The sequence below is a fragment of the Cornus florida genome, unplaced genomic scaffold (genome assembly GCF_030987335.1).
Source record: "Cornus florida cultivar Cherokee Brave unplaced genomic scaffold, ASM3098733v1 CherokeeBrave_3.0.0_Hap2_Chr10, whole genome shotgun sequence".
Classification (NCBI taxonomy): Eukaryota; Viridiplantae; Streptophyta; class Magnoliopsida; order Cornales; family Cornaceae; genus Cornus; species Cornus florida.
The window spans coordinates 46,166,660-46,176,347 of record NW_026775580.1 but is presented as its reverse complement, the minus strand read 5'-3'; the positions used below and the strand labels follow the sequence as shown (position 1 = coordinate 46,176,347).

Below are 9,688 nucleotides of genomic sequence, written 5' to 3'. Positions count from 1 at the left end.
TGATTGTCTACAACTCTACCACTCCGCAAGGTAGTCACCGCATTAACATGTTCAATGGCATGGCCTTCCGATGAGGAATGGGTTTCCACAACACATTGTTGTTTAAATGGGGCATTTATAGGCATCTTTCCGTTCTCTCTTGCATTAAGAGTGTTTGCTATTTGCCCTACTTGGGTTTCTAGCTTAGCAATGGATTGAGAGTGAGAATGAAGTAATTGTGTGTTAGCCTCAAGTGTCTCCAAAGCATTTAAAACTTTTTCTTCAAAGGCGGGACTTCTAGTGTTTCCTTGGGAATAAGATTGGTTGGGAAAATGAGAATTAGCAAATTGATTCCCTTGTGATTGATAAGGTCTATAACCTTGGGACCTTGGTTTTGAAGTGAAGGTGGAATGTATTTCCCTTGGAAACCTCCTTGAGAAGGGGTTTAAGCCTTCTCATTGGTTTTTCCAAGAGACATTCGGATGATTGTAATGAGTACCATAAGAATTGTTCCCTTGGTTCACAAAAGTTGCATTGACTTGTTCATTAGGTTCATTTTGCACTTATCCATGAGGACAATGAGAAGTAGAATGAAGAACACCAGAACAAGTCATACAAGTTTCATTTGATGCATGATGAGAATGGTTAGGAAAGAAAGATACTTGGTTCGCCGAGTTTTGGTTAATCAAGAATTGATCAAACCTTTGAGCTAAAGACTTCACTTCGGTGGCTATTTCATTTGAATGGTCGACTTGATGTAAGCCAACACTCTTCCTACCTTGTGAATTTCTACCATTCTTGGATGATAATGTTCTATGCAAAGAATTTTCACCCATGCTTTCATAAAGACGCCACACGTCATCCTCATGCCTATCAATATAAGAGTCACCCATGGAAGCATCAACTATACCCTTATAGTTGTCTGATAAGCTCTCAAAGAAATATTGAACTAATTGCCATTTGGGCATGTCATGATGTGGATATTTCCTAAGCAATTCATTGAAGCGTTCCCATGCCTCATGAAATGTTTCTCCATCCCCATGTGAAAATTATCGAATTGAGGTTCTCATGGCATTGGTCTTAGAAACCGGATAGTACTTCTTTAAAAACTCTTGTTTCATTTCCATCCAAGAAGTGATTGAAAAAGGCCTAAGATTGTTAAACCAATATTTTGCTTTGTCCTTTAAGGTGAATGGAAAAAGTTCGAGTCTTAAGACCTCTTCCGGCATGTCCGTATATTTTACGGTGGAACATACTTCAAGAAACTCATCCAAATGCTTGTAAGGTTCTTCACTAGGAAGTCCATGAAAGTTAGGGAGCATTTGATTAGTTTGTGCTTTAATTTCATAATGATGTGCTCTAAATGGTGGCAATTGAATGCATGTGGGTGCATTGTATTCATTAGGCACATAGTGATCTCTCAAAGCAAGAGGTGGATTAGCTACTTGAGGTGCAACATGAACACCTTGGTTATGAATTCCTTGATTAATGATGGGAGGTTGTGGAGCATACATTGGCCTTGGCATTCCATATGGAACTTGGCCTTGTTGTTGTGGTGGTTGGATGAATGGCCTTGGCATGCCTAATGGTACTTGCATGTTTTCATTGTGCACATTGGGATGAAGGATACCTTGTTGGTCTATGTGACCAAGGTCCTCAATATAGTCATCATTATGGTCATCCATTGATAGATTGGTTCTATTTGAACTTCCTCTTCCCCTAGGATTTCTAATGATGGATTCAAGATGTAAATCAAGAAGGACAAGAGTTGGTCTCAATGAACGACGTCCATGCATGCATAATGCAAAACAACAAACACAAAGAATGACACACACTTCACCTTTACAACAATGCAATGAAACTCCCTCCACAAACACTTAACCCATATTCCTATGCTTTAACAAAGATGATGCAAAGAACAATAAAATAGCCTCCACACGGGCTTATGATTTATTTAAGAATTGAATTACAAGCCTCCACGAGAGCTGACGATTTAACTAAGGGATTGAGTAAAGAAAGTCTCACAAAGGTCCTTAAGCACTTCAACTCCAAATTTAAAGCTTAGATTAGCAAATTTTTTTAAGTTTTTAGCATTTTTCCTTTCTTTGCTTAGCTCCTTTGCTTAGATGCTCCTTTACTTGCCTCTTGCTCAATGCACCTTGTCAAATATGAACAAACACAATAAATAACTAAAAGAAAAATAAAAACAAAGTAAAGACACGATCAAAAGAGTACTAATTCCTAATCGATTCCACAACTACGACGTTGCCTAATCCCCGGCAACGGCGCAAAAAACTTGCTGTCATCCTTTTTCTTAGGTCGCGGTGACCACAAGCTTGGAGAAGCGTGCAATTTAGGCGAGGGCCAAGTTTTACATTTATAAAAGACACTACTACCTTTCACTATAAATATAGCTAGGGCGAGTAGGGATCATCCCAAGGGATTGGAGTCGGAGTTGATTATGGAATCGCGATTAGGGTTAGTAGGTCGAGTGATCAAATAATTGATTGGTTGGTTGATTAGATTAGAGAGCAACTAAATTAAACTAAGTAATTGAATGCAATGAAGAGTAAGTAAGAGAGAGAAAGAGATCTTGGGGTTTAGAAATAACCACCAAGCAATGCATTTCTATATCATTGACAAGTGATTAATGAGGGCAAATAGTGGGTTGCAATATTGGTGTGTGTGTATTTGGTTGATTCAACAAGCAAGGATGACTAGTTAAGCATGTATTGTCTAAACATCATGTGAAAGGCACAATATATCTAAGCAATGAAGCATATATTGTCTAAACAACATGTGAAAGGTATAATAAATCAAAATAAGTCATTAATCCTTTCATTAAGCTCACAATCCAAATACAACACAAGGATAGAGACATATACTAATTGCATTCAAAAGCTTGGATTATCAAATAACAAGCATAGATTGTCCTCCCATTTAACACTACACTACAACTACACTATATCTACACTACTTGCATAAATATAAACTAGGGGAGAGGCACAATCCATCAAGAGATAAGCATGAACCATCAAGAGAATCACAAAAGTATTCTTTTAAGCACAATGTTTTGACAATCTCTAAATCTATAGCATTAATACACATAGACATGCATCAATAACACAAAATCTAGAGATAAGCACATGAACATCTATTCTAGCATACATAGACATATGAATAGAATGAAATGATCAATTGGAAGCATTAAACCACACAAATCATTGATTAAACAAGATCTATATATATCAAAGTGTCAAAACATTAATTGCAACACTAATCCCTCAATAATACATAAGATTAAGATATAGAAAGCATGCTTGGGGCTAACTCTAGCCCCAAGAGGATGTTTAGCCACTCATGGTGAGGATACTCTAACCCTCAAGGCCTAACTCCATGGAAGAGGTTTGCTCCTTGTTGATGAAGATCTCCAATGGTGTCTCTAGCCTCCTCCTCCAAGCTTCCTCTCCAAGAGATGATATGAAAATAATGTTGGCTCTCCTTGTAAAAGCAATTCTTATCCTTACATAGGTAGGTCAAAATGACACACAAAATGAGCTAGGGTCGTGCACACAATATTCCTTAATAATTGGATAAAGGACAACTTTCAATGAGATGGAATTTTAACTTTTTCGCACTGGAGGAAGTTCGATTGATCGAACCTTGGACTTGGACCGATCGAACTAGCTGAGATCGATCAAACTGAGGCTGGATCGATCCAACTAGCTGAGCTTTTTGGAAAAAGACAAATTTGAGATATTTTGGGAGATATTTTTAGGAAAAGAACAAAGATGGTTAGTGGGTGGACAGCTATGGATAAGATCAATCATTTGGATAAGGACAAAGGTGTTCGATCGATCGAAGAAGGATGTTAGATCGATCGAACTTTTGGACTTAAGTGCTTTTGGGTCAAGGCTTGGATCTATCTTGAAGTGCTGAGATCGATCAATGTTTGATCGATCGAACCTTGGACTTGGATCGATTGAACTTGCTGTTTTGCTTCATTTTGCTTCTTTCTTCCTCCACTTTGCTCCTTTCTTTGTTTAATCTCATAATTGCTTCAATTAAGCTCTTATTTGGCTGAGTTAGCTTATTTTCGGGATAAGTGCCTGAAAATGAAAATAATATGAAATTAATCTTAAACTGCACAGTAAGATAGATAAAGGTACTAGAATGCCTAAGCTTAAGGGGTTTAAATACGCACTTTTCAGTGCTCATCATGAAGGTCCTTTTCTTAGTCACTAAGTCAGGAATATAACTCCAAAAATATCTAATCTCGTACTATGTGGTAGGTGGACTTTTGGGCTAGCACGGGAATAAGACAGCTTGCTGCCAGCAAAAGTTGGATCGATCAGAGAAAAAGTTTGATCGATCAGAGAAAAGTTCGATCAATCCAACTTTGATTTTCGGTTGATCCAACTTTGATCGATCTCACTTTCTGCGATCGATCTCATGATCGATCCCACTTGGCAGCTTTTCAGGATCAGCTTCTTTTTGCTCCAAATCAGCCTCCTTTTGCTCCGGATCCTCACCAAGACTTAGTTTGACTCCAAAAAGGCCTTAAGAAACCATTTTTAGCCCATTTTAACATTATTAACCTGAAATAGACAAAAACACAAATAAGTACTAAAACGGGAAAATAATATAGATAAAGGTCCTAGAATACTCAAGCTTAAGGGGTTTAAATATGTTCTTTTCCGCACTCATCACAAGCCCAAACTTAAATATTGCTAGTCCCTAACTATGAATTACAAAGTAAAGAAATGAAATGAACAACTAAACAACTATAACTAGAAAGCAATAAAAGGATAACGCCACTTTCGTAGGGAACAGGATTGCACTTAGCACATGCAACAAGCCTTTTAAACCCCTAGGTTACCCCTAGTGGACGAGTGAAGTCTCGTGAGGGTTTTCAGAAATGATACCCACAAACATTAAGCTCATTCTCACAAAAGAGGCACTAATATTGCAAACAAGTATTGGGAGAAAACTACCTCAAGTATGCAATTTTTCAACCCTTTCCAAGAAATCTCTCAAAATTTCAACATCTAGCAAGCAAATATGGTCCTCCACACATCAAGAAAATGATCATGCAAATCAAAACGACACTAGAATCCTTTTTGAGTGGACCGGCATCAAATATGTTGCTATCTTAGCCAACTAAAGAAATGATCACATCCTTACCCTCAAACTAGCACACAAATCTAGTACCGATCATCAAGACACTAGAGTTTGGGCCCTTCTCCTTTCGGCGTGAGAAGTTCAATACTTGATGAGGCTAGAATCCCGGCTACTCAATGAAAAGGGGTTGTTATCCACCTTTATCAAGAATGAAAGCATTCAATGCACTACTAGCCCAATTGGGATATAACCAATTCAATAATTAACAAAGCATGTACCCCACAAATAAATGCTAGTGTGCGCCTGTGCTAGTGTAGAATCCTAGAATGAATCTCAAAACAATCACAAAATCAAGATGATGTGGACCACAAATGCAAGCAAGACATCAATCTTTCAAAAAATTTACTCCTAAATGGCATCCACAAGGCATACAAGGAGTATTGGACTCTCAAGTCAAGCAATTTTTAAATTTTAAACAATATAGTCCTCAAAAGATCAAAATCATCGCTAACGTGGATCTCAAATCTCAATCATACATTTAAAGTTCAACTTTAAGTAGAATGTAACAAAGCCACCTTACCCCCAAACTTAAACCACACATTGTCCTCAATGTGCAATGAGAACAATGAAAAAGATGGAAAGAGTATACCGTGGTGGTGAAATCATGAAGCCCGACAATGATCCAATATGAAAAGGGTCTTCCCCAAACTTAGAATCAATAATCTATTTGAATAACCACACTAGCAAACTCACATCAAATATCAAATGGGATAAGAATAATCAAATCATGCATTCTAAGGCAATATAACACAAGATAAAAGAGAGATATGAGATCAAGCCCTAATTAAAGCATGAAAGTATGCATGACTACATATAAGGGCACAATGGTGAATCTTTTTATATTTTTCTTTTTATGAAAGCAAGTATATACAAAATGCAAGAAAAACAAAGAATAAAATGCATGAACAAAATATAAAAAGAAAAATAAAAAAGGAAAAATGCAAGTATGTACAATGAAAAACAATATGTACAATGCAAATAATGAAAAACAATATGTACAATACAAGTATATACAAAATTTTCTTACTTTTTTTTTTTTTTTTTTGTTTTGGAAAAAGAAAAAGAAAAATAAAATAAAATAAAAATAGAAAAAGGAAAAAGTCAAAAAGTTAAAGGGGCAAAGTTATGATAGATCTATGCTCGCACGATGGGATAGAGAGTACGAAATTTGTAGTGCTTTGAGAATTTTTCTAAGTATGGAATCTCAAGATCGATCTAATAATGAAGTTGGATCGATTGAAGAAGTTTCGATCGATCTAGGAATGTTTTCGATCGATCTGACAGAGGCTCAAAATTTTTCTAAGTGTTAAAACTACAGATCGATCGAACTTGATGTTTGGATCGATCGTAGGTCTTCTTATCGATCTAACTGAGAATTGAGATCTGAAGATTTTCTTGGATCGATAAGACAGAGAGTGATTTGGATGCAGGTTTGCTGTATCGATCGAACTTATGCAAAATGCTCAATTTTCACCATGAAAGTGTAGAAAACCCTATGCTAAGCCCCAATGATGGTAACAAAAATAGAGATTGAAAAATGGATGGAAGAATGTACACAAAAACGAAAAATAAAAACAAATAATAAAAAGAAATGGGAGAGGAATAGAGTTGAAAACTCTACGAATACTAGTGTTTAACGTCTCTAGCAAGACGGTGGGCCAACTCACTAATCAAAAGAATAAAAAACCGGATATAAAACATCTTTATTGATCCTCTTTTCACTTTTCTCATTTAATGTCCCACTTATGACAATGAAATCATCCTCTAAAAGAATGACTTGAAAAGAAATGAAAGAGATGATATTGTTCCTTTCATCCACGGTCTTGAAAACAAAATCAATCATGGTTAGGCTTGCCTCAATTTTGTGCTCTTGAAGTTTATTAAAAGAATCACTTCCTTTGTGAATTGGCAAGTTAATGTCTTTTAAAGACTTATTTGGAATATCAAGAAACATCTTCTCTTTATCCCTCTTATCTTCCTCAAAAATAACCATCTCCTCACCTTCTAAGTAAGCTAAGGAGTCCATTAGAGAGTTTATTTCATTTTTGGAGCTTTCAAGGTTAAAACCACAATTTTTATACATTTCAAAAAGGCATGTCTCAAGAGGATCATTGAAAATAATAGAACGAAGGCCCTTTTCAACAAGTTCCTACTCTTTCTCTCCTACCTCAAGTGTGGTCAACATCTCCTCACTCTCTAAAGTAGCAATGTCTGAGATAAAATCATAATCAAAATAAGTAAAGTCGTCATTAATCATGTTATACTCTATTGGATTAGTCACTAACTCACTTGCCACTTCCTCCTCTATATAAGATAGGGTGCTAGGCGTTAGCTCACTTGTTTCATCCTCTTCACTCTTATCATCCTCATCTATATACAGTAAAGTTCTTGCCATTTTTTCATTTGCCTCTTCCTCGTCCTCTTGACGAGAAAGAGTACTTGCAATTTGCTCAACTTGAGCTTCAAGCTTAGATAAAATTTGAGAATGTGAATTAATAAGTAGAGTTTGTGAAATATGCACATCAAGTAAAGCTAACACTTTTTCTTCAAATCCGGGTGAATACCTAGAAGGTGGTGGATTTGGTTCTTGATAAAATGGTGGGGGAGGGTAATAGTCATAAGAAGGATTAAATGAGTGATCAAATCCATAATAAGATGATGCATAAAATGAATTGGACTCAATCTCTTAAGGATTAAAATATGATAGAGGAGGAAAGGGTAAAGGGATATAATTTCTCCCCAAACTTGGATCAAACAATTCCTCCATTCACAATTAAAATCCAAATGCAAAAAAAATATTGGCCTCAACAAGGGCCTATGCTTGGACAAAGATAAAGCAATATAATGAGCCTTAACAAGGGCTATCACAAGCATTCAAAGAAGTGAAACAATTAAAATACAAGAGTTCCAAGAATTGCTCACAACGGTCCTTAAGCAACTTCAAATTTTAATGTTAGCTTTAAGCTCCAATAATTGCTTCAAGTTCCAAAGTTTGCCTTCCTTGTAGTCAAGTACCTAATTGAACAAATAATAATAAGAACAAGAGAAAAGAATATACAATGGAAAATAAAATAAAAATAGAAGCAATCAAATGAATATTATTGTCTAGTTTAATTCCAACAAAACCGTTAATCCCCGGCAACGGCGCCAAAATTTGACGAGACCGCTTGTATACGTCAAAATAATGTAGTGAATGTGCGGTTCAAGAAAAGCCTTTTGGGTCAAGTTTAAATTTATAAAAATCACTACCAACACTACTACTAAACTAGCAAGAGTGAGTAGGGATCGTCCCAAGGGATTATACGTGTTGGAATTTAACTTTAACTCTAGCGTATCACAAGATTGCAAAAGATAGAGATTTGTTGATTAAACTAGAAAACAATTAATTAAAATGAAAGTGAAATAAAACTAATTAGAGATAGGGATTTAAGAGATATGAAGAGAGGATTTAGGGTGTTAGAATCACCACTAAGCTCGTGTAATTAACTACTTGCTTTCCATTAATGGGGAATACATTGTTGTGAACAAAATACGACTACCAATTGCAATATTAAGCATGGACAATCTAATTTATGTATGAATTGTCTACCTAAACTAAGTTTAGCACAACCCATCAATTTTAAGCATGACCCATTTAAGTAGCAACAATTATAGCACATATCAATCTAGAGAATCATGGAATTTATAATAATAAGTCATAGAATATCTAAGCAAGCATAGATTGTCTACCTACCTACAAGCATGAATTAAATTATAGAACAACCCATCAAGCATAAGTATAAACCATCAAATTAATTGACAAACCCATTCAATGAAATCCCATGCTTAGCCATCACTAGATTTTTAATCAACTACACATAGACATGCAATTAATATAGAAAAACTAGTGTAGAGATCAATTCCCAAATAATTACACATAAGACAACATGTAAATAAATAGAGAATCAATAGAAAGAATTAATCCATATAAATCATGTAAGAAATAATTCCTAATTTAATCACACATAGATGTGTAAATAAACTAGAGAATTAATAGGAAGAATTAAACCATAGAAATCATAGAAATATACCGAGATTAATTAAATTCACAAGACTAGAACACTAATCACAACAATATATATAAATCCCCAAAAATAGAAATACAAGGGTTTAGATTACACAAGACTTAGGGCTCATCCAAGCCCTAAGTGTAGATTTAGCCAATCATGGAGGAGGTAGATGTGGTCATGGAACCCTTAAGGGCAAGCTTCAAACATGGCTCCGTTTTCTTCTTCCTTTTCTTCTTCTTCTTCTTCGAAGCTCTAGAGATGGAGAGAGAGTGGATCTAGAGATGGGTCTTGAGATGTGCCTCCACTTCCCTCATTTCTTCTAACCCTAATCTCTAACTTTCTAGAGAGATAAAGTAAAATTACAATGTAGAAAAAAAATTATAAAAAGCTCCTTTACAAAATGGGTCACTTCCCTTTATATAGAAGGTCCGTTTCTTAGTCACTAAGTCAGGAATATTTCTCCAAAAATATCTAATCCC

The 9,688-nt window shown here is 35.6% G+C and overlaps 1 pseudogene; it reads left to right on the top strand.

Annotated features, from left to right (window-relative positions):
* Window positions 1–945: 945 nt before the first annotated feature.
* Window positions 946–1,044, top strand: LOC132280428 (small nucleolar RNA R71; annotated as a pseudogene).
* Window positions 1,045–9,688: the final 8,644 nt, after the last annotated feature.